We start from the raw sequence: 26,056 nt of genomic DNA, 5'->3' as shown, positions 1-26,056 counted from the left end.
AGAGCATCAGCAGCTGTCCCGCGTTCTGGTGACCTTCAGTGGGTGTTTGGCATGGCAGGGAGCAGCCTGGCTGGGTGTTTTTGTGCCTCTCTGAAGGCCACACATAGGCATGGTCCTGCCATCCTCTAGCCCTGACCTCAGTTGCTCTGTGGCCTTTAAGCCTTCCCTTGGAGCTGTCAGCACCAGCTGCCTCTGCTCTAGGTGCCCAGAGGAGGAGATGTGTGTGAGGTCACTTTTACAGATGCCCCTTCCCTGGTACTGCCATTGCTCAGCTGCACAGAGGAGCTTCTATCCCCAATCCCTGCCTGTCACTGCCCAGCAGCCCTCTGGCACCATTCCTGAGGGCTACCCTGCCTCACTTTCTTCCTACCATGTTGGGAAAGACAGTTCTCATTATTAAAGGTCAGGTGGGCCAACTAGGGGCAGAAGCCTGTTCTCTGTTTTCCTACTGCAGAGCCCAAGCTCAGGAACTCACCTTGGGTGCAGGGACTGCTGTGCTCCCGGAAAACATGCCACCCCTGCACAAACCGGGATGACAGAGCCTGCCAAAGCCCAGGATTGAATCAGGGACCCTTCGATTTTTTGTCTAAGGTTTTCCCAATTGAGCTGCTTTGGCACCTGCGTGATAGCATTTTGGCCTGTTGCTTCTCTGTCTGGGATGTTTTTGTCAGCAGTTGCAGACAAAAAGGACAGGAAAACAAACAGCTGCTCTGCACCCCCACCGGAGGAACCCGGCACTGTTAGCTCTGGTGAGTAAGAAGTGTCTGTTGGCTGACAGGGCCTGTCCCACAGGAGCTGGAACAGCAGCTGCCGCTCCCCCTCGGCTCCAGGCTGTGGGAAAAGCTCATTGTCTGGCTGCATGGGCAGATGCTGCTCTATGCTCTGGAGAGCGTCTGTATTGCTCTGTCAACCCACCATCTTCACTGAGCCAGTCTGGTAAGGTCCCAAGTGCCCCTTCTGGCCTGGTAGCTGAGAGTCTGTGCAGACACCAACCCCCCTGCCAGCCCCAGAGCCAGCAGCAGCGCCAGCCCCGCCAGCACCACAGGATCACTCAATGAACTTCCTGTGGGGAAACGGCTCCTTGGCATCCAGCTGCTAGGGTGACAGCCAGGAGAGAGCAGTGTGTGGCTCACCTTGGGGGAGAGAAGAGACCTGATGAGTGCGGATCTCCCTCAGTCTCCCCCACAATGCTGGTCAGTTTTATTGTCACTGTAATAGTCAGTGCTTCCCTTCAGGGCCGGCCCTAGAGGGGTCTGGAACAAATCCCCCCCTTCCCTCCTCAGGCTCTGCCCCCACTCCACCCCTTCCCCCAAGTCCCCACCCCATCCCGTCCCATCCCATCTCTTTCCTTCCTGCACCTTCCTGTCCCAGTCCTCTCCCACCCCCACCTCTTCTTGTCCCTGCTCCTTCCCCTCCCCATCCAGTGCCTCCTGCACCCCACTGAACAGCTGATCACTGGCAAGTGGGTGGCACTGAAAGGGAAGAGGAGGAGATTGTCAGCAAGGCCTGTAGTGTGTGTGTGTGTGGAGGGGGAGCTGGCTGCCAGTGGGTGCTGAGCACCTATTTTTTCTCTGTTGGTTCTGCAGCCCCATAGCTCCCATGGAGTCACTGACTTGGCTTCCTTCGTACTCTAGAGAGAGGAACAGAACCAGGGCCATGGCTGATCTATGGGGCACCAGGTGAGTGCCAGAGGCTTCAGGTGCTGAGAGTTTGCCTGACCCCTCAGGGACACAGTGTGAGGTGGTGCTCCAGGGATCTCTATGAAAGGAGCAGAACAGGATTTACTTGAGGTGGGGAGAGAATTGAGAGTGTCTCAAGGGGTTGTACAGAGGTATTGCCCGGGTGAGAGACTGGCTAAAACACAGGCCTCACTGAGAGCAGGATTCGCACCTGCACAGGGAAACTCTATTGGATTTCAACTCCCACATCTTAACCACTCGGCCATCACAGTTGTGAATGAAAAAATGCCCCAATGCCAGAGAAACTGGTAAAGAATCACAATGCCCAGGTGTGAAGTCATCTGAACTACAGAATTCCCACTGCAAACCTGGCTCCCAAAGCACAGGGGCGATTTGAGGTTTGTTCTCTTTGTTTAGCCATGTGCAGTCGCACAGAGAGCGAAGTCTTCCCTTCCACAGAGTGCGAATGGGAAATGATTCTCAACTTGAAGCCTGATGGAGGGTGACCAGATGTCCCGATTTTATCGGGACTGTCCCTATATTTGCTTGTTTGTCCCGCGTCCCGACCGATGTTTGATCGGGACCCTGAACAAACAAATAACTTTGTCCTCTTCTCCAGCACACAGGCATAGTCTGGAGGGACTCTGCCCCCTCATTCCCCCATTGGATCCCTCCCCAAATCCCGGCCCTGGCCCTGCCCCCGGCCCCACCCCCTCACTGCCCCATTGGATCCCTCCCCAAATCCTCGCCCTGGCCCTGCCTCTTCCCCAAGCACGCGGCATTCTTCATCCCTCCCAGGTTTGCACACGGGCCATGGCCATGGCCGGGAGCGCAGCACGGAAGCTGCTCCAGCCCTGCAGCCTGCGGGGCAGTGCACTGGGGCTGGGGGCAGCGTGGAGAAGGCATGGCCCAGGTGGGCTGGGGGCGGAGACACTAGTGGGGCGGACACGCTTCTGCCAGGAGCTGCCTGGTTCAGCCCTTGCCCGGGAGCTGCAGGAGGGGCCCAGATCATGGCTCGGCTGCAGAGCTCGGAGCCCAGGCTGGGCCCAGGAGTGAGGGGATGGGGGAGCTGGGGGTGTAGTGGGGGTTGGAGCCAAGAGTTGGTTGGAAATGGGGCTGTGCCACTGCTGCTTGGCGGTGGGAGGGTCCTCCACCTTTTTTTTTTCTCCGCCCGCCGCATCCTGATATTTCATCTTTGACATCTGATCACCCTAGCCTGACATGAAGGAGGATGTCTGGACCAAGGGGCCAGGGACTGGCCTTTGCCAGAGAAACCACTGTCAAGTTTTGACCAATTAGGACAAGTCAGCAAATAAGAACAACCTCAGGTATCAGTAACTGCTACAGGCTGCAAATTCCTACATGCAATAGTTTCTGGCACTACACCTGAACAGCTCTGCTCCCCGGCTCTTCTCGGGCTCCTGCTCTCTCCTTAGCTCTGCCCCACTCTCACCCAGGCAGTTCCAGCTCACATGGAGGATGGGACCCTCTGGCCTGGTGACTCCCTCATTACACTGCCTGGCCTTTCAGTGCAGATAACTTGGAGATTTGGCCTCTCGCCATTGTCCGTCGGGACTGTCAGTCTCAGGGTCCTGATTTCCCATTGATCCTTCCAATTCTATTGGTGCTGGGAACTAGCCAACCAACCCCCCCTCCACACACACTAAGTTTTAGTAAAGGGCCAAGAGCCCCCTTACACAAGCCAGCCCCATGAGGGTCACCAATGTGTAGAGAAGGCAGTACAAGCTGGTCCCATGGTGTAATGATCAGCGCTCAGGACTCTGAATCCTGTAATTTGAGTTCAAATCTCAGTGGGACCTTGTGTTGGCTTGTGGTCATAGGCGACAGGTTATATACATTTGCAGTGCTCGGGCTCCAGGAATATTCAGGGCTGGGGGCCCTACTCCAGCAATATTTGGAGCTGGGTCTCTTCCCCTGGCCCTGGCCCCTGCATGTCCCCCCCTGCTGCGCTGCGTCCCTGCCTGACAAAAAGCAGCATGCGCCTGTCACCTGCCTGATCCTGCTGCTAGAGTAGCGCTATTCTCAGAACTACTGTCTGCTTCCCCCGGGGTCCTAGTGCACACCCTCTAATAATGGCAAGGCAGGCTGCCCTGAGCCCCAACCCTCATCCCTCTGCACCCTGATCCTGAGCCCCTCCGCAGCATGAACCCCACATCTCCCAGCCCCAGCCAGAGCCCTCATCCCCCCGCACTCCAATTCTCAGCCCCAGCCCTGAGCCCCCTCCTGCATCATGAATCCCTCATCCTCAGCCCTGCACTCCCTCCTATACCCAAACTCCCTCCCAGAGGCTGCACCCCTGCCCCTTCCCACACACTCCTTCCCACCCCCAAACTCCCTCCCAGAGCCTGCACTTCTCACCCCTTCCTACAACCCCACCCCCTGCCCCAGCCTGGAGCCTGCACCCAGCACCCAAAGCCTGCACCCTGCACCCTTCCTGCACCCTAATCCCCAGCCCAGGATCTGCACCCCAGACCTCAACCCCAACCCCCCTCCCAGAGCCTTAGGCAGGTGGGGGTGGAGTTTGGGGGGTGGAGTTGGGGGGCGGGTTCTGGGCACCACCAAAATTTCTACAAGCTTGCCACCCATGCTTGTGGTAACGCCCCAGAGTTCAGCTTCCCTGTCTCCAGCTGTGTAAGAGTGAATCTTTCTCCTCCTGCTGGGTGACTCACATCTCCTAGAGCCAGGTCTTTGGCTGGGATGGCTACAATGGGTTAGGACTCTAGAACTTGCTACCCTGATAGTTGGGATTCTTGCTGCTGCACCTGATGTTCACAAGCTTGGCCCTTGTGCTTACTACCACACTTTTCCTCTGGCTCACATGGCACTTGAAGAAAAGAGTACCAGGATAGCGATTAATAGTCAGGTCTTGGCAGGAGGGAGGAAGAGTCCCAGGCTGGAGCCCCACACACCTTCCCTCCTCCAGGCACCTAGAGCAGAGGCAGCCCAGCTCTGTCCGCTGGATACCTTTGCAGAGTAGGTGAGTTAATGTAAATACATTCTGGTCCCAAAGCCTCCTCCCAACCCTGGTCATCACTAGCTGTCAGGGGAGAGCTCATTCACACCTCGCTTACAAATCATCATTTGAAATTCTAAGGTTGGCCAACACTGCCAAAGCCAATGCACCAACATTGCCAGCAAACACAACAGCTGGGTGAGGAAACCTGGCTTTGTCTAGACTTTCCAAACCTATTTTACTTTCTCAGGTACAAGTAGTTTTCATACGTTGTATCTGCTTTTAAAGTGTGTTAACGTTTCAATTTCCATTCAAATTTGCAACCAATGACAACATTGGCAGCGCTGCATGTAACTACCTGACCACTGAGGGAGAGGGTGTTGGGGAAATTTGGGGAAGGGGGTGCACAGCCCCCTGACTGGGGGGCGTATAGGGAATGCCCAGTTTCACTGAATTGAGTCTCCTACTGCAGCACCTCAGTAGGTTACATCAGAGAGGAGCTGCAGTGTCTAGGCAGTGGGATGCCTGTGCCTTTAAGAGCCCAGCCCTGGGAAGCTCATGCTGAGAGGTGCTGCCTGTGAGAGGGGAAATAAAAAAGCCCTCTGCTCCCTCCACCCATGTTTGCAAACACTGGAGTCTCAGCCCACCGGGATAACTGTTACCCCTCTGCCCCTGCCTGTGCTGGGGTTTAACCCTCTGGCAGCGCCTCCCTCTGGGCTTAACTCCGGCTCCTCCCCCCCCGACTTTACCCTTCAGTCCCTCTCCTAACTCTGCCTCCAGCCGCTTGACCCCCCGACCAGTCAATTTCCACCCCCTGCTCAGACCCTGGCCACCCCCTCCTCTGATTTGCCCGCCTTTGCCCCTTTTCAATCCCTGTAAAAAGTAGGGGGTGCTAGATCCCATTCTCTTGAGGGAGGGCTGGGCATCTGGCCCCTGCCTGCCCAGTGCTCAAAGTGCCCCATGATCTTGTGGATGTTTGCTGAGAACTGCAGGGTCACCCGAAGGGGGAGAGAGACGCGGTTAGGAGGTAATGCAGCCAAGGGTGCCTCACTCAACACTGAGATGCAGCCACCTCTGGGGTGAGTTACACAAGTCAGGAAATGAATTTGGAACAAGAAACGCACTGAAAGGACCGAGGCAGCTGCAGGAAGTGGAGAAAACCAGAAAAAGCAGGAGCCCTGGATCCCAGCCCTGCCCCTCCCCCAATCTACCCCCTAACCTCCACTCCCCTTCCACATGTGAGGGGAGAACCCAGGAGTCCTGGTCCCCAGCCTTGCCCACTCCCATATTTCGATATGGCTCCATCCAACATCTGCCCCCAGAATTGCAGAGCAGTGCCATGGGGCACACCGGGGCCTGCCTGTTTGCACAGGATGGGCAATGCCAGTGCCCCAGGATGGGGAGAGACCATGCTAAGGGAGAAGCAGGCAGCAGACAGCTCCCATGACAGAGAAAGAAACGCTAGGGGATGCTATGCTGCAAGGAGTGAAGGGGGTTGGCAGGGAATGGGAGGATCTTCCCTCATAGCAGGTGTGTCTGTCTCCCTCCCAATTCCTCCCCAGCCCTACCCCAGCCCAGGCTAATCCTGGCCAAGCTACCAGGGTTAAATTTGGCCTGGATTCCCCAGCTGCTGGGGGTGGGGCGTGGGGCTGGAAGCCTGAGCCTCTACTTCCCCTTCCCCAGACACAGTTGCATGGGCACAGACCGAAGGAGCCTGCAGCACAGCGGGGTAGAGGAAACTGAGTCACCAGCCAGTGACAGACACATCATGGCTCTCCTCATCCTCATCCTCTTTTCCATATACAACCTGGCCAGGGGAGGGGGTGTAAACTCAGGGCAGTTGCATAGTTAACCTGTGGAACTCCTTGCAAGAGGATGTTGTGAAGGCCAAGACTATAACAGGGTTCAAAAAAGAATTAAATGAGTTTATGGTGGATAGATCCATCAAGGGCTATTAGCCAGGGTGGGCAGGGATGGTGCCTGTAGCCTCTGATTGCCAGAAAATGGGAATGGGCAATAGGGGATGGATCACTTGATGATTCCCTGCTCTGTTCATTCCCTCTGGGGCACCTGGCACTGGCCACTGTCAGAAGACAGGAGGATACTGGGCTAGATGGACTTTGCATCTGAACCAATCTGTCCGTTCTTATGTCTCCCTTGGAGCAGCAGTGACTCCCAGTGGGCAGTCAGAGTAATGCACAGAAGGTGTTTTCCTTGGCGCAGCAGTGACACCAAGTGGCCAATCAGGGTAACACACAGAGTATGTATCCCTTTGAGCAGCAGTGACACCTCGTGGTAATTCAAGGTAACGCACAGAAGGTGTTTCCCTTGATACAGCAGTGACACCCAGTGGTCAGGTGGCATAATGCACAGCAAGTGTCTGCCCTCTACGAGCAGTGACACCCACGGACCAGTCACGGTAATGCACAGAGTGTGTTTCCCACCAATCTGGGTAAGGCACAGAGCATGTTTCCCATGGAGCAGCAGTGACACCCAGTGACCAGCAGGGGTGGCATCAGACTCTTCTCCTTTAGTGGGGGACTGAGATGGGCTAGACAAAATAAATTGGGGGGCTGTTCCCCCCATCACCTGGCCCCACCCTTCATGGGGGCCATGCCTCTGCTCCTTCTCAGTTAAAGGCCAGGCTCATCTCCTCTCCCCCGGGCTAGGGTTTACAGCAATACAAACTTTATTAAAATAAAATAGTAAACAAGGTTTACTTTAAATATTCTAAATCTGTCCAAATTTTAGTACTGAATCCAAAGTTCTCTTAAAGATCCCATCAGTAACCAAAACCTAAATGAAAAATGGAAACCAAAAACAAGGCTTAATTTAAAACCCAAACATTAAGAAAAACTTTGTTTGTAAAAATAAAAACAAATGCTGTAAATTAATAATTTCAACATTTTATCAAAAAAAGTGTGTTACAGCAGAATGATAAAATAACATCAAATAAATAAGCATGACCACTAAAACCTCCTATAAAGGAATTGAGTCCTTGAATACTGGTCAAATCTGTATAAGATATGCAGAACTATGTCAAAACTGGTGTTGCAGGTCAGCCATTCAAATCCAGCAAATGTCAATTAAAAGCACCATTCCAACTAAAAAAAACCAAAACAACCCAATAAACCAAAATGGTCACAGCCTGAAACAAACCTACACAGAAGCAAAATTAAACTGTACCAACACAGGAACAAACGATGTAAATTTCTAATTCTAACTTCTTGTTTCTCCCAGGAGGAAGGTGTTTTGCACCCCAGTAACCAGGCTGTCACTGCAGTTTTCCTTTCACTAAATAAGATTTTTACCAACTATAAATTGCCCTCCAATTTCTCTAAGAGAAATTGAAATTGTATCTTTGCACTAATATCCCAAGTGTGCAAGTCCATCCCCTCAGAGCAGCCCCACACCCTGAGGCCAGGGGAGAATCCCAGCTGGTTTGTGCATTTGTAACCCTGAGGCCTGAAGCTGACGAGAGAAAGGGAAGTGAGCCTTCTTGGAGCTTTCCGATACCTCCTGCGGGGAGCACAGGGATTTGATTGAGGGTACGTCTTCACTACCCGCCGTATCAGCGGGAAGCAATCGATTGCTCGGGGATTGATATATCGCATCTCATCTAGACGCAATATATCGATGCCCGAACGCACTTATATCAATTCCGTAACTCCACCAAGCCAAACGGAGTTGTGGAATCGATAGGAGGAGCCGCGGACATCGATCCCAAGCCGTGAGGAGGATGAGTAATTTGATCTTAGATACTTCGACTTCAGCTACGTTATTCACGTAGCTGAAGTTGCGTATCTAAGATCGATTTTCCCCCATAGCGTAGACCAGCCCTCAGTGACATCCTGGCTAATTTTCACCTTGTTCTCTGCCAGCAGGCTCAACTGAAGAGCTCGGGAGTGACTTGACCATGGCAGCACCCTATTTACATATTAAAAGCTGGCATTTTGGGGCCAATGGGGTGAAATGTGAGTACTTTTGGGGTTGGGACCCACATGAGAAGGGATGTGAACAAACTGGAAAGAGTCCAGCAGAGGGCAATAAAAATGATTAGGGGACTGAGACACATCACTTATAAGGACCTATCCTGTATGTTAAGCTAAGGCAAGGTTAGCATACCTATATTGTGACCTTTTTCTCAGAAAGGAAAATCGACCTTTATCATGTTACTTAAATAGATAAGTACCCATGCCTGTCTAAGACCTTTACCTAGACCAATCGACAATGGAGAATGGCATAGGGGTTTTTTCAGTGTTATACCCACAGATTTAACAGGTACACCACAAGGTAACTTATGTGCATATGTACATGTCATCAACAAGCACAAACATACTAGCCTATGAAGTAAACGTACCCTAATGTTTTGTGGGTGAGGAATGAAATTTGGGCATAGGAGGAAGGATTTCCGGCCCTTGTGCCCTATAAAAGAGGTAACCCACCTCGCTAGAGCACTTTGCTCTATCATTCTGACTTACTTCCTCCACTCTCTCTCTATGTACTATCAGTAGGCTGTACTTGTTCTTAAACTTTGTTTCAAGGGAACTAGGCTAAGTTTGGTTTCCCTATGTTGTTATTTTTTGTTTATTAGGTATTGATTCTAAAGTTTAACATATTCTAGTAAACCCTAAGTAACACCAGCTTTTTCTAAGCACTGCATCTTTCAATTAAGAATTGAGAAACCTGAACTGCAAGGCTGGTCCTGTGTCTCTTACCACCAGGTTATCAAGGAAGGCTGTGAGTATATTAACCAAAACTTTGTTGCATATAATGCCATATGTATCTTCTGAATAGCAGTAATGCAACTGTAACTTTGTAACTCAATTAAATTAAATTAAATGTAAGCTAATAAATTAAATTTTCATCAAATTATCCAAACTAATATTATTAGTGTACCCTAAATCAGGCTACATGGGACAGAGAGTTGGACTGCAGAGGGATGAAGGCACTGGCTCTGGGGGTGCAGACTCTGGGGTGGGGTTAGAATGAGACATTGAGAGTGCACTAAAGGACTCAGGATTAGGATAGAGAATTGGGCTGTGAATGCTCTGGAATGAGACCAGGAAAAAGAAAATTAAGATGCAAAAGAGAAATCAAGCTGGAGCAAAAAACAAAGAAGAAGTGTGCAATTTGAGCTCCAGAGGGAAGGATCTAAGAACCAAAGGATCTAAGAACCAAATGAGAGACATCTTTCCCCCACTGCAACAACAATTCCAGTTGATCTAGACTGAGAAAGGAACTCTTCTTCTCTGCAGCACTAGCAAAACTGGACTGAGCCAGGAACACCTCATCCCCCCACCCCCTCTGGATTTCCTGGCCTGGGACTTGGGAGGGGCTCCTGTCTTCTCCATTTGGGACATGGCGGGATGAGAGAAGTGACAGGGCTTTACGGGAAATCATTATTTGCCTGATTCATGTGCAAGTCCTAGTCCTTGTTAACCCAAACAAACCGTTTATCCTGCATGCTGATGCCAGTTTGGAAGGTCTGGGAGCAGTCCCGTACCAGGAAGTAGAAGGAAATGTAAATCTGTAGGCTTTGCCAGCTGAGGACTGTCTGATAGCGAAACTCGCTATCCCATCCACCAGCTGCAGTTCTTGGTCTTGAAATGGGCCATCACTGAGAAATTTCGAGACTACTTGTGTGGTGCTCAATTTCAGGTGGGGACAGAGAACAATCCACTGACTTATGTGTTAACAAGGGCTAAGCTGGATGCTACAAGGCAGAGATGAGTGGCAACTTTTGCTATCCATAACTTCGCATTCAATACCAATGAGTTGGTATAATAGAGAATGTGATTTATCAGGACCACCAATTCTTTGCTTGGGAGAGGATGGAAGCAGGGTGAGAATGAACTCTACCCTGCCATCTGTCGGTGATCTGTTGTAAAGGCCTTTTGAGGCTGCTGTCGTTTGCATGGTTCCACCCACCCCGGATTGCATGATGGGGGTGCTTGTCCAAAGGATCATTTCAGCTGCTGTGGAATCCTCAGTCTCTTTCTTATTAGGGCAGGGGTAATAAAGTGCAGTTATTCCAGTGACATGAATCAAGGACAGTAGAACGGAACTTAGCGGTTCATGATTTCGGGACTCACCCGAACCTACAGAAATCTCGTTAGGCAAGGGACATGGGTTCCTAAAGATGGTGGACTAAAACAGATTGCAAAGGAATATTTGCACTTAGTGCTGTGGATATTTTGTGAAATCTCTAAAGACACACTTTATGTTCTCTGTATCTCTTCAGTTTAAAAATATAATTTTCTATACTTCTAATCCATATTTAGATCTATGCATAGATAAAAAGTGGTTAATGAGTAAATGCCGTTTTTAGGTATTTCTAAACTGTGGGCTGTGATCTCTTTTCCACAGTGAAAGCTGAAAACAACTCCATAGTTGGGAAAGAGTCTCCCCACCAGGCAGGCAGCAAGAAAATTTTGCACATTGGATTCTGGGAGTTAAGCTGTGGGAAACAGATTTTGTGACACACTCTGAAACCAGATTCTTAGCCACAGGTCAGCATGTGGGTTTATGCAAATTCTGGTCTCTAGGACCACAGCTGGGGGGGTGGGGACAGGGCAGGGAAGGCCCTCACAACTTTTGTGGCACACGCACCACCTCTGCAATCAATCTTTGCTACTTCACTCCATACCACCACACACACAGCAGCCTTTTACCTCTCAGAACCAAAATGCACCCTGAAAGGGATCCAATGGCGTAAGCTTGTTACCAAAATATCGGGTCTGGCTAGCTGAGAGCCAATTAACAGCCTGACAGGGATAAGGAAAAATGCTTTATTCTGCAGAAAAAGGAGAGCCTGTACCTTGGTACAAAAGACTCTGTCTTACACAAATTTCACAAACCTTTTATACACATTCAGACAAAGACCCTTGCATGTTAATACTTGATTGGTAAGTGTAAAGTCTCATGTTTTCCTTATCTAAGTAGACCTAACTGGTTAGGAGCAGGATCTTCTTGCCTTGAGGCAGAGGAAAAGAGATAGTGAAAAAATGCAAGCTACTGTGTCCATGAGCAGTACTTACTCCCCCCCCCCACCTACTGGCCACTTGTAATCTATTAAGGAGGGGGTCAGCCAGCTTTCACAATCCCCCCTTCAGGCCTGGCAAGCCCAGATTGCCAGGCCTGTAGCGTAATTTACGATCAAGCTGAAGAGACAGGTACTGAGTTGTTTTACGGACAGCAGAACCTTTGATTACAGCATTATATAGACATTTTGCGCATTGTATTACTATCCAAACAATACATAGGAAAAACAAACAGAAAAGAATCCATTTAACAATTGTACGGAAAAGGCCTGTAAACCATGACCCAAGGTCTGGGAGAAGGTTCTCAAAATTAAAGGTACGATCAAGAGATACAGCATGAAAAACAACAGCCGCATTCTTAATAGCCCGTAAATCTTGTTCAATTAAGCCAGAATGATTAACATAAAAGTAGCATTTTTCCCCAATGCGAGCACAAGCCCCCTCTAATTCAGCATTCATTGCATCTAGCACACGTCTATTTTGCATAGCTACTTCTGCTACCTCATCTATCTCTCGTTGCAACTTTTGGAAAGCGTCTATTGATGCATTAGCTGCTTTTTCAAGCTCTGCAGAAATATTTACAATTGCTTTCTTTAGTTCAGCTACCCCCAACCCAGGAATGAACGCATGAACAAAGGAATGAAATCCTGTCTGCCTAGCAACTAAGGGATTCTCGGCGCGCTTGAGTCTAATCTGTGTGGAGGGGGTAAAAAGCTTGTGAGAATAGCTCCCCAGATTGAGGATCTGACTAGAATCTAACGTGATGTTAATTTGAACATCAGGCAATACCCGGGCCACACCACACCGATCCCGCCAGCCGGGAGGGAGAGCTTTATAAGCGCTTTGACCACACATAAAATGCAAGCCAGGGGTCTCTAAATAAAGGGAAAGGGTATTACCCGCAACTCGGTGGTGGCGGGTCACTAATACATCCCACTGCTGGGGGGTACCCACCACGTGGTCTTGACACCTCCAATGGGAGATATTTATATGTCCCAGGGCATGGATAGCATTTAGGATGCCCCCACAATATGTAACAGCAAACAAAGTAGCTGTAAAACTCACAAGCGATCCCAAGGGCTGTTGGCATCCTGACATTTTTTGAAGGGATGGGTGAGGCAACATAATGGCAGAATAAACATCCATATAAAAGGTATGAATACTATTTACGGGGCCTCGCGGGAGAAATGAGGGGATCCATTTCCCTTGATAAGGAATGCCTGTTGTCCTTACAGTAAAGGCCCCGTCTAGGAGGCAAGGGAGTTTCTGGGTGTTCTCAGAAATATTCACAGGGGGAAAAGTCCCAGTTTCAATATCAAACCGAAGGGTTTGGTCACAGGCCTCAAGAGGAAGGTAGCCTACCTCTTTCCCAATCCCCTTAGTATTTTCCAAACAAAGGGGCAAGTTATACCCAATCCAAGGATATCAAAAAGAGGGATCCCCTTAGCTTCCCAGCAATAATACCAAACTTCAGACACCTTTCCGTATTTATTATACTGGTATTCCCCTGCCCAGGCCCATTCAGTTTTTCTTACTACCTGCAAGGAGAGTACTTCAGAAAGATTTGTAGGAACAGCCCACAACCCTATTCCGTCTTCAGAACGAGTTTGATGGCACAGCCAGCAATCAGACAGGTGTCCCAATATAGCCAGTCACTGTATCGACTCAATAGCTGCATGGGGGTTGGCATGTATAAAGGGCAAACGGGAAACAAGTAACCATTGTATCACTCCCCAGAAATTCATAGTCAGTAAAGTCTCAGGACTTATTCCGGCGGAACAGGAGATTCAGTCCCTCGAGAGGCTCAGCCTTCCAGGTATCATCTGCTTCTGGCTCCTCCAGGTCATGGTGGGAAGAGCAGGCGGGGCTCCCTTGAAGTCCGGAGTCGTCTGCTTCTGGTCCCAGCCCAGGGGCTAGCTTGACTCGGGTGTGATGAATCCAAATGTTTCTCTCCCGCACCCGAACTGCAGTGTGAGAAGTAAGGAGGACCTGGAAAGGGCCCGCCCACCAGGGATGGAGAGGCTCGGGTTTCCACTCTTTCACATAGACCCAGTCTCCCGAAGTGATCCGATGGGCAGGGACATCAGCAGGTAGGGACTGAAATTGAGCTCCGTACCTGTGGAGAGAGGTGAGAGTAGTTTGGAGGGAAACAATATATCTGGTTAGTTCCTCGTCACCCCAGGTGACTAAATCAGTCACAGGTCCTGGATCAGCAAATCCCGTGTATGGCCTGCCAAATAAAAGTTCAAAGGGTGAAAGACGGAGCCGGCCCCTGGGGGCAGTGCGAACTGCCAAAAGGGCCAGAGGCAAGGCTTGAAGCCATTTTAGCCCAGTCTGAGCACACAGTTTAGAGCGTTTAAGTTTCAAGGTCTGATTCATTCTTTCCACTTGTCCCGAAGATGGTGGTCTCCAAGGTGTATGTAAAAGCCAGGTAATACCCAGGGCTTTTGCAAGGGCCTGAATAACCTGGGCAGTAAAATGAGTTCCTTGGTCAGAGTCAATAGACATAGGAGGGCCAAACCTAGGAATGACATGGTTCAGTAGGGTTTTCCCCACCTCTAAGGCAGATGCTCGTCTCGTTGGGAATGCCTCAACCCAACCAGTCAGTTGGCACACAACGACAAGAAGGTATTTGTAACCTTGACACTTAGGCATTTCTGAATAATCTGGAGTCATTCAAAAGGCGTGTATGCCCATAATCTAGCTCCAGGGGGGCCTTTAGGTTCCCCCCGTGGATTAAACTTTGCACAGATACCACAGATAGTAAGGACTCTTTTAGCTTCCTGGAACACTCCAGGAGCATACCAAAGTCTATTCACAGTAGCCGCCATAGCCTCCGTCCCACCGTGTGTTTCCTGGTGCAGTCTAAGTAGGGCAGGCCGCAATGCAGCGTGGGGCAGTGCCTTTCTTCCATCTGGTAATTGCCACTCCCCCTGTGGCGTCCGGGTGGCTCCCATACTCTCCCAGTGCTTAACTTCTAATGGCTCAGGTGTAAAAGGAACCAGAACTGGAGTCGGTGGAAGAGAGGACATGAGTGCCATCTGATGGGCAACATAGGGCTGCAGGGAAGCTGCTCTTGAAGCTGAATCGGCCAATCGGTTGCCACAGATGGTGGGATCATTTCCCTTCTGATGGGCCCGAACATGGATGATAGCAACCTGAGATGGGAAATGAATGGCTTCCAATAATTTTAGAATCAAGGGCCCATGTGTAATCTTTGTGCCACTGGAGGTGATAAACCCACGTTTCGCCCACAGTTGGCCTGTGGTGTGACAAACACCAAAGGCATATTTCGAGTCAGTATATATGTTCACAGACTGACCTGCTGCCAGCTCACATGCTCGGTTGAGGGCTACCAATTCTGCTGCCTGGGCTGAGGTGGAGGGTCCCAAGGGAGCAGACTGCAAAACATCAAACTGAGTAGTTACAGCGAATCCAGATACCCATTGGCCCTCCACGACTCGTGCAGAGCCATCTGTGTACAGCTCCAGGTCAGCATTTGGAATGGGCACATCTGAGAGATCTGGACGAGGTTTTTCCTGATGTTGCACGACCTGAAGGAAATCATGTGAGGGCTCATGTTCGTTGTCCGGGAAAGGTAACAGGGTAGCAGGGTTCAAGGTATGGCACTGCTCAATTTTTAAATTGGTCCTAGATAACAAAGAAACTTCCAAGTGTGTTAGTATCTGACTGGTTAAATGCTGAGTACCCTTCCTGACCAACAGCTGTTGGGCTGCATGTGGGGTCCGTAGGGTCATCAGATGGCCCAAGGTAATCTTTTCTGCTTGGGGTACCAGCAGACCGGCAGCAACCACTGCTCGGAGGCAGCCAGGAAAGCCTTGTGCTACAGCATCCAACTTTGGGGAATAATAAGCCACAGGTCCTTCCTTAGGCCCAAAGGTCTGCACAAGTACACCAGAGGCCACCCCTAGCTGCTCATGTACATAAAGAACAAAAGGTTTTTGATAATCGGGGAGTCCAAGGGCTAGGGCTGAGGCCAAAGCTGTTTTAATTCCCTGGAAGGCTTTTATAGCCCCAGAGTCCCAATGTAGGGGTTCCTCGGCATCATGAGTGATCTGTGCAAAAAGGGGTTTTGCCATTTCTCCAAAACCTGAAATCCAGGAACGGCAAAATCCTGCAAGGCCTAAAAATCCTCACATTTCACGTTTTGTCTCTGGTCGGGGAATATTAAGGATGGACTGGATACGGAGGCTGGATGATGCTTGATGCCCTGGAGTGAGCACATAATCAAGATAGATGACCTTATCTTTAGCAAACTGAAGCTTAGAAGGAGATACTTTATGCCCCCTCTCTGCCAAGCAGTTTAATAGGCAAATAGTATCCATTTCACATGTTACCTGATCTGGGGAACAAACTAAGACATCATCCACATACAAAAGATATGTAGACTCACCTGGTAAGTTGATATCAGCTAAATCACGTGCCAGGATGGAGGAGAAAATAGTTGTGGATTCAACATATCCCTGAGGTAGCCGAGTCCAGGTCAGTTGTTCTGCTCTCCCAGTCTCTGGATCCGTCCATGTAAATGCAAAGATATCCCAGCTGTCCCGATCTAGAGGAATACTGAAAAAGGCATTACACAGATCTATTACTGAATAACAAGCAGTACCTGCTGGAATGGCAGTCAGGATTGTATGAGGGTTAGGTACTACATTGTGTCTAGCCTGGACAATTTTATTCACTGCACGCAAGTCCTGGACAAATCGGTATACTGGTTTCCCCTCTGAATCCAGGCCAGATTTTCTAACAGGCAAAATGGGGGTGTTAAAAGGAGATTCAGTACGAATGAGCACTCCCAACCATAGGAATGTGTTGATAAGATCCCGGAGGCCCAGCAGAGCTTCTTGGGGGATGGGGTACTGCCAGATTCGAGGAATGTCAATGTCTCGCTTCAGGGTTATTCGTACAGGCTCCGTCTGGAGGGTTCCAAGGTCTGTTTTTGAAGTGCCCCACAGGGAGGCGTGTACCTCTTGTCTGAGTCATTCAGGTAGAATCGGGTCCTCAGCAGCCTGGGTTGTTGTGGCACATAGATGGGGGAGCTGATCCTGAGGCAATCGAAGAATGATTTTATCATCTGTAAAGAAAATCTGAGCACGTAATTTACACAGCAAGTCTCTGCCCAAAAGATTAACTGGGCTGTCAGGAGCCAGAAAAAATGTATGGGAGGCTAAGACACCAGAAATCTCCACAGCAGCCTCCTGCAATACAGAACACTCAAACGGCTTTCCACCTATACCCATTACCAGAATGCTTTTATTTTTAAGATTTCCTCCTTGCGGCTTAGCAGTAACGGTGGAAAGGGCAGCCCCAGAATCCAGAAGACAAGAATAAACCGTTCCTCCCATAGTTAAACGGACCTGGGGGTCAGTGGAGGAACAAACATAAGTGGGAAAGTCATTCGAATAGGTAACATGTGAACCCCCGGGTCGCCGTCATTCCTTACTATTGACAGCATCTGGTCTGTCCACAGCCATCTGGTATTTAGGTCGGGGCTGTAGTCGGGTGCATTGATTTGTGCACTCTCTTTTCCAGTGACCAAGTTGCTTACAGTAATGGCATATCTCATTAGCACGGCTTGGGGTCCCCCCCTTATCCACTTTCAGTTGCCACCTGGGGCGTCCCCACCTCCCACCTTGTTTCTCACTCCCCACGTTTACAAGGGCTGCTAGCATTCTCACTTGCTTGGCCTCTTGAACTTTATCTCTTGTGTGATACACTCGGGTGGCTATGCTTACCAGTTCTTCCAGAGATTTTCCCTCAGCCCCCTCGAGCTGCTGCAACCACTTCTTAATATCTGGAGCTGACCGTGAGATAAAAATAAGCCTGACCGTGGACTGTGTATCCGCAGCCTCGGGGTCTATATTAGTAAAAGTACAAAATGCTTTACAAAGTCTCTCATAAAAGTCGGAGGGGTTTTCTTCTTTCCCTTGCACAGTATTATGGACTTTTGATCAATCTAGCTTTCTTTCTCCTGCTTGTTTTATACCTGTCAAAATATGAGTTAGGAATTTCTTTAAGTTTGCCTGGTGGGCTGAATCATTCGGGTTCCATTGAGTAGGGTTAGTAAGAGCTATAATATAGCGTCCATCACCGGCAGCCTCCACAGCCTCCCTGGCCCACCTTAGGACCCGCTCCTTCTCCTCTGTGCACAATAGGCAATCTAAAAGTTGGCCCACGTCCTGCCAATCAGGATTATGAGATTGAAAAATGGCACGGAATCACCTGTGAACGACGTCCGGGTCATCTCTAAGGCGAGGCGTAGTGTTTTGCCAGTTCATAAGATCTGCAGTAGTAAAAGGGACATGGACATAACGGTCTATCACATTCCCATCCGTTGTAGGGACTGGGATGGTCCGAAGGGGTGCCTGAATATTAACTGCTTCTGCCCTATAGACAGCTCCCTGTCTCGTACGAGACTGACTAAAGACAGCGGTCAAAGAAGAAGTGTCCCCACCTACTGTTGCTCCACTAGTTAGCTCACTGGCTTGAACCGTGGCTTCCTCAATTTTTATGGGTGGGACCTGTCCTGATACACCTGCTGTCCCAGGCTTTGTAGAGGAGGATACCGAATCTGCCACAGGGAATGGTACTACCGCCGAAGGTGGCCGCGGTCTGGGGCAATACATGGAGGAAATATCCTCCCAACAATCAGCTTCGTGAGGGGCAGAGGCTTTCGGGAATAGAGGGGCCTGAATGTGCGCCGCCCTCTTTAAGTGATGATGAGCCTCATCGTCCCTCAAACACCAATAATCCATTTGACCTGGCACTTGATCCTCCAATATCACGCGCAAAGGGGTTAAATGAGTCGGAATATCAAAGGAGCCAAACTCGGACCATGCAGTTCCCAGGACTGGCCAATCCTTGCTGCAAAATTGTAAAAAGCGCTTCCTTGTCATCCCTTTTTAACACCAGGTAGGGGCCATTTACTTAACATATAATCTAAAGGACTGTCCTTAGAGGGTTTAGCCAGAGACCCACCCATCTGTCTGCTGACACTCAAACAGAAAAGAGAATTACACAGAGAGCAGAAGGAATTACAGTCTAATCCAGGTTTTCCTACTTCTATTACATTGACTGCTACAGGGGACGGGACAGAAGGATCTCAATACAACCTCAGAGCTTCCTCGCACTCATGGCTTCCACTTCAAGGAATTACGAATGAGAAGTTCAGTTCCGCCCACACTCCTAACACGCAAATGTATAAAGAGCAGAAAAACAACAGTAACCGGTTAAACAGAACAGAACCAGAACCAGATAGTGCACCAGAACCAGATAACCAGATAAGAGACCCGCCTCTAACCAGAGCCAGATAGTATTTTTTATCCTATTAGGGCTCACCTTATTGGAGCACGAACCCCAGGAGCCGAGGAGAAGTGAGGAAGAGGGGTTAAGCACCCCAGTGGCGCCGCTCCTTGTTCGCCGCAGCTGTCTCGAGTCCAATGTCTGAGCTAGGAGAGTCCCATCTGGAGTCGCCAGAAACTGTTACCGAAATATTGGGTCTGCCTAGCTGAGAGCCAATTAACAGCCTGACAGGGATAAGGAAAAATGCTTTATTCTGCAGAAAAAGAAGAGCCTGTACCTTGGTACAAAAGACTCTGTCTTACACAAATTTCACAAACCTTTTATACACATTCAGACAAAGACCCTTGCATGTTAATACTTGATTGGTAAGTGTAAGGTCTCATGTTTTCGTTATCTAAGTAGAACTAACTGGTTAAGAGCAGGATCTTCTTGCCTTGAGGCAGAGAAAAAGAGATAGTGAAAAAATGCAAGCTACTGTGTCCATAAGCAGCACTTACTCCTCCCCCCAACCTACTGGCCGCTTGTAATCTATTAAGAGAGATCAGTCAACTTTCACAAGCTTAAGGCAAATGACTACACCACTAACAACAACTCAAAGAGTTTCAAACATACCTGTCTTTACACTCTAGGGACTGCAGGAACCCAAGCACAGACCACCAAAAACCACACAAACATCCATTCCAACCTCCCACAAGCCTTGGCCATTGGGAATCCAGACCCCTTAATGATGAATACTTTTCAGACGACGGTGAAGCTCTCAGGCCTCAAATGCCAGGTACAGTTACTCTGTCCCTGATCCAAAACGAACAGCAAAATACACTGCAATACTCCTGCCCCAATAACAAAGAGACTGGGGATCCCACAGCAGCTGAAATGATCGTTTGGACAAGCACTCCCATCATGCAATCCGGGATGGGTGGAACCATGCAAATGACAGCAGCCTCAAAAGGCCTTTACAACAAATCACCAACAGATGGCAGGGTAGAGTTCATAGCGACCCTGCTTAAACTAGATTGTGGAAAAGATTAAAAAACACTGAACGTTCAAACTCACCAAATGCGGGTCAATCCATCCTCCTCATCGTATCCGCTCATTATACTCCACACCTGAACTTAGCCCTCACATGGACAACATACCCTCCTAACTCAGTGTCTGTACGATAACCTTTTACCCCCAGTCGGGGCTATTGCAGATTATGTATTCCTTATGCCACCTGATCTTAAACCGAACTTCGCACCCCCTGGGTAATCTGTACGTTGTTCCCTGATCACCAGAAACTTCTGTGCCTAAACGCTGTACCGTACCCTTTTTTTTTCTTTGAACGTCATCTTAATAAAATGTTGACATTTGTTCAAGATCCCGGCTCCTCTTCCTTCGCAGGGCCTGTGCGTTTGCTCCGGGTTTTAGTCTGCTAAGACAGCGAGGGGGGCCGATTGAGCCAGAGGCGCATGCCTGCTGCAGACACGGATCCAAGGCTGAACCTCGTCCCCCACCAGCTGAAGGCTTAACTGAAAACAGTTTAAGAAGTGCTCCCATCTCCGGCACTCAGCTACCCAGCTCCCAGTGGGGTCCAAACCCCAAAAAGATCCCTTTTATCCTCTAGACGCTGTAAAATCCTGTGACCAGGGCAGCTGCCTAGCAGCCTGCGCATCCACCTGCCAGCGCGAGAGCGCGTAAGGCACTAATCCAGATAGTGCCAGCTGGGTGGTAGAGCTGTGAAGAGCTAGCAGAGTGCTGCAGCGGAAGCGTGCTGGGCCCAGAGGTCCATGGATCAAAGCCATCCTCTGCTACATGTGTGCTTGTTTCTTTTCCCTCTGGGCCTTCCAGCGAGGCGGTGACCAGCAGAGCGGCAAGAGGTGGCTGAGGCGGCCGCCCGCCAGGGAGCTCCCTGGCACCTCTGGCTGCCTGGGCTGAAGGCAAGAGGGAGGTCTGGCTGTGGCAAGGGCCTCCTGTCCCAGAATGAGGCTGCAGTGCTTCCTGCTCCTTTTCCCACCCACCCCGCCGGGCTGCAGGAGAACACGAGGGAGGCTCTTGGGGCGCTAGGCAGTGCTGTGTGGCTGTCAGGGGAAAGAGCCAAGGCTACCGACTTGACCTGCCATTGACTCGCGTGGCTCTGTGCGCTGTCAGCCAGGGCAGGCCAGGCTGCGCACGTGACTCAGGCTTGGGCAGCATGGCTGCTCTTTCCTGACGAGGCATGAGGCAGGCCAAGAGCTTTGCACAGCCTACAGGGAAGTGGGAGGGAGGCATCTTTCAGCAGGCGTGTCTCGTCCCCTTCTCCCTTGATGCTTTGGTGGAGGCGGGAAGGCAGCAAAATGTTTCCAGCTGAAAGTTTTTGTGCTCGGCCTTGAGGATTAAGCCTGAGCCTCTGGCACCGCTGCTGGGAGATGGGTTTCTGAATGGCATCCAGCATGCTCTGTGGGTCACCAGCTGAAAGCACTGAGGCCAAGAGGCAGCAAAATGGGACTTTGGAGGCTCCCTGCAGGCCTAAGGGAAGCAAGGGCTCATCGCCATCCCCAGGTGGGCTCATACTACCATCCTTTCGGTTAACAATCGAACTCACTGACCCATTGCACCACAGAGACATGGACAGCCAAGGCTGGACGGAGCACAAAAGTGGGGAATCAGCTCAGGGTGCGCTCTAGCATATGCATACAGCTCTTAGACAAGCAACAGCAAGGAACTGGACTGGTATGCAGTGAAAGTTCTGTGGGAAGGAACCAAAAAGAGCACGGGGGCTGCGGTACAGCGCTTGCATACACTTTCTTTGGCCTGTTTTGCTGGAAGAGTTAGCAGGGTAAAATTCTTAGGCCATGTCCACACTACAGAGTAAAATCAAAATTAATAAAATCGATTTTATAAAACAGGTTTTATAAAATCTATTTAACGCATCCACACTAGGGCACATTACTTCGGGGATGTGCGTCCATGGTCCCAGGCATCCATCGATTTCTGGAGAGTTGCACTATGGGTACCTATCCCATAGTTCCTGCAGTCTTCTCTGACCCTTGGAATTATGGGTTACTACCCCAGTGCCTGATGGGGCAAAAATCACTGTCGTGGGTGGTTCTGGGTACAGCCTCACCCCCTCCCTTCCTGAAAGCAGCAGACAGCCATTTCGTGCTTTTTTTACTGGGTGAAGTGAGCAAATGCCATAGCACAGCAAGCATGGACCCTGCTCTGATCAGTACCGCGATCGTGGACGTTGTAAACAGCTCACGCATTCTCGTGCTGTCTATGCTGAACCGTGAACTGCAAATGCAGGAGAGGAGGAGGCAGCTACGGCAGCACGGCAATGAGAGTGATGAGGACCTGGAGGCTGATTTCTCCGAAACCGCGGGCCCCCGCGCTTTGGAGCTCCTGATGGTAATAGGGGAGGTTCTACCCATTGCTCGCCAATTTTGGGCCCGGGAAACAAGCACAGACTGGTGGGACTGCATAGTTTTGCAGATGTGGGACGATTTGCAGTGGCTGCAGAACTTTCGCATGCGTAAGAGCACTTTCTTTGAACTTTGTGACTTGCTTTCCCCCGTCCTGAAATGCCATAATACCAGGATGAGAGCAGCCCTCACAGTGGAGAAGTGAGTGGCAATAACCCTCTGGAAGCTTGCAATGCCAGACAGCTACCGGTCAGTCGGGAATCAATTTGGAGTGGGAAAATCTACTGTGGGGGCTGTTGTGTTGCAAGTAGCCAAAGCAATCATTAAGCTGCTGCTACGAAAGGTTGTGACTCTGGGAAACGTGCAGGTCATAGTGGATGGCTTTGCTGCAATGGGATTCCCTAACTGTGGGGGGGTCATAGATGGAACCCATATCCCTATCTTGGCACCGGAGCACCAGGGCACCCAGTACATAAACCGCAAGGGGTACTTTTCAATGGTGCTGCAAGCACTGTTGGATCACAAGGGACGTTTCACCAACATCCATGTGGGATGGCCAGGAAGGGTTCATGGCACTCGTGTCTTCAGAAGCACTACTCTGTTTAAACGGCTGCAGCAAGGGACTTACTTCCCAGACCAAAAAATAACAGTTGGGGATGTTGAAATGCCTGTAGTTATCCTGGGGAACCCAGCCTACTCCTTGATGTCATGACTCATAAAGCCATACACAGGCAGTCTGGACAGTGGTCAGGAGCTGTTTAACTGCAGGCTGAGCAAGTGCAGAATGGTGGTAGAATGTGCATTTATCTGTCTAAAAGGTCGCTGGAGAACTTTACTTACTCGCTCAGACCTCAGCCAAACCAATGTCCCCTTTGTTATTGCTGCTTGCTGTGTGCTCCACAATCTCTGTGAGAGTAATGGGGAGACCTTTATGGCGGGGTGGGAGGCTGAGGCAAATCACCTGGCCGCTGATTACACGCAGCCAGACACCAGGGCAATTAGAAGATCACACCAGGAAGCGGTGCGCATCAGAGAAGCCTTGAAAACGAGTTTCATCATGGGCCAGGGTACAGTGTGACTGCTGTGTTTCTTTCCCCTTCATGAACCTCCCCCCTGTATTGACTCCTGCTGCAAGCAACCTACCCTCCACCCTTCCATAACAGTTTGCTTATGGAAATAAAGTTACTATCATTTAAAAACCTTGTATTCTTTATTAAAAGTCAGTCTCTGTAAGCAACCCACCCTCCCTCTTGCTTTAAAAAGCATGTAATTAAAAATAGATTAAAGAGAAATAACAAGGTACTCTGGTAGTGGTTTTGGAGGAGGATGGGAGGGAAGAAAAAGGCCATTAAGGAAGCCTTGAAAACGAGTTTCATCATGGGCCAGGGTACGGTGTGACTGCTGTGTTTCTTTCCCCTTCATGAACCTCCCCCCCGTATTGACTCCTGCTGCAAGCAACCTACCCTCCACCTTTCCATAACAGCTTGCTTATGGAAATAAAGTCATTCCCTGTAACCAACCCACCCTCCCACTTGCTTTGAATAGCATGTAATTATAAGAAGAGTAAGAGAAATAAAAAGGTACCCCGGGAGTGGTTTGGGAGGAGTATAGGAGGGAAGAAAAAGGCCATTAAGGACGTTTCAATGTAATGACAGCCTTTTGGTTGGACTGTCCATGGGGGTGGAGTGGGCAGGTGCAGAAAGCCTTCCTCCACGCATTCTTACACGTCTGGGTGTGGAAGATATGGAACATGGTGAATACTGAGGGAGGTTAAACATGGGCTGGAGTGGCACTCTGTGACCCTGCAGCTCTTCCACCAGACTTCAGAGGATGTCAGTTTGATCACGCAGCAGCTCCAGCGTTGCATCCCGCCACCGCTGATCTTCCTGCCTACACCTCTGATCTTCCTGCCGCCACATCTCATCTCGAGCATCCCTCCTGTCCTCACTTTGGTCCCTCCTGTCCTCACGTTCACTGGCATCTTTCCTGTACTTTGCTACCACGTCTTTCCACTCCCCCAGATGAGCTCTTTCATTGCGGGTTACTGCCATGATTTCTGTGAACATCTCATCCGGTGTCCTCTTCTTCCTCCTCCTTATCTGAGCTAGCCTTCAGACTGGAGTAGGGAAGTTTGAAAAATTTCCAGCTGCATGAGTGGGGGAAAAGAGTGATAGAAGGATCATAAGAGATACATTTCACAGAACAATGGTTATACTCTTTCACAGTGAACTACACTATTCACCGTACGTAGCACATGTCACTTCACTACAAGGTCGCCTTTGGATTCTTTTAGTATTTAGTGCCTACGGCTGTGGTGTAACAGATCAACACAGACGCAGGTCTGGGGATTACAATTCAGCTTGCAGGCAGACATGGTAAGGCCTACATCTAATGGCAGATCACCCTACAACCTCCCCCTTTCCCTGCCCCCGGGCTATTAGCAGGTAAAATTCATGCTGGGCAGCCAAACTGCTAAAAAGCACATCTTTTGCTTTTTTTTCTTATGCCTTCAGAAAGGTTAAGCACTAGAGGAAATTGTGAATTGTTTTCCCCCCCACTCTGCATGTCTGCTGTAATGGCAGGTCACTGAAACCTTACTCCCTCCTCCTTTCCCCATCTCCCTTGGCTATTAGCAGCGAAAATTCCTGCTGCCCAAATGCTAAAAAGCTCAGCATCATTAGAGACACCTCCCCGTAGGAATGGGCAGCTTTTTCCCTTCCCCCCCGCATGGCTAACTGCAACGGAAGGATTTCTTTTAAGCCTCAGGAAAGCATCACCATAGGAACGGTCATCTCTGTCCCCTTAATAAAATACATTAATTTTTACCAGGTGACCATGAACGATATCACTCTCCTGAGGATTACAGACAGAGAAAAAGAAATTATGCTTCTTGAATGCCAGCAATCCCTGGGACCATACGCAGCTAGGCTTTGTCATGCAATGATACCCGATTACGTGCTCCAGGCATGGCGTGGTAACGTTTCGTACCATGGTGGATGGAATAAGGCTGCCCTGCCCAGAAACCTTCTGAAAAGGCTTTTGGGGTACCTCCAGGAGTGCTTCATAGAGATGTCCCTGGAGGATTTCCGCTCCATCCCCAGACATGTTAACAGACTTTTCCAGTAACTTTAATGCCAGCTAATGCATGCAAGCCCTCATGGCAAATCAATCATTAAAAAATGCTTGCTTTTAAACTATGTTTTATATTTACAAAGGTACACTCACCAGAGGTCGCTTCCATGGCTTCATTGTCTGGGCTAGTGGCTTGGGAGTGCTGGGAGTTTAATTCTGTCTGGGTCACGAAAAGCTCCTGGCTGTTGGGGAGAATGGAATGCTGTGTGCTTTCAGCAAGGTCTTCTTCCTCTTCCTCCTCGTAATCTTCCCCCTCCGCTGAATCCTCAGCCATGGGTGAGATTATTATCCCCACCTCGGAATCCACAGACAAGGAGGGGCTTGTTGTGGCGCAGCCCCCTAAAATTGCATGCAGCTCTGCGGAGAAGCGGCATGTTTTTGGCCCAGATCTGGATCTGCCATTTGCTGCTTTGGTTTTCTGGTACGCTTGTCTGAGCTCCTTCACTTTAACTCTGCACTGCACTGAGTCCCTGGTATGGCCTCTCTGCCTCATGGCATTAGAAATTTTTTCAAAAGTTTTTTCATTTC

The 26,056-nt window shown here is 49.8% G+C and overlaps 1 protein-coding gene and 1 long non-coding RNA gene across 2 annotated transcripts in view; one reads left to right on the top strand and one right to left on the bottom strand.

Annotated features, from left to right (window-relative positions):
• Window positions 1-26,056, bottom strand: part of LOC115637192 (zinc finger protein 436-like) — a 346,365-nt gene that overhangs the window by 52,712 nt on the left and 267,597 nt on the right. The gene's annotated exons all lie outside the window — the stretch shown is intronic.
• On the top strand, window positions 1,536-21,378 carry LOC115637197. The gene is made up of 4 exons (XR_003997204.1): window positions 1,536-1,679; window positions 2,910-2,912; window positions 11,985-11,996; window positions 21,369-21,378. It is a non-coding gene; the product is annotated as an uncharacterized LOC115637197 (long non-coding RNA).

The sequence above is a fragment of the Gopherus evgoodei genome, chromosome 19 (genome assembly GCF_007399415.2).
Source record: "Gopherus evgoodei ecotype Sinaloan lineage chromosome 19, rGopEvg1_v1.p, whole genome shotgun sequence".
Classification (NCBI taxonomy): Eukaryota; Metazoa; Chordata; order Testudines; family Testudinidae; genus Gopherus; species Gopherus evgoodei.
Note: the sequence above shows the minus strand (reverse complement) of the source record. Positions and strands in the feature narration are given on the sequence as shown.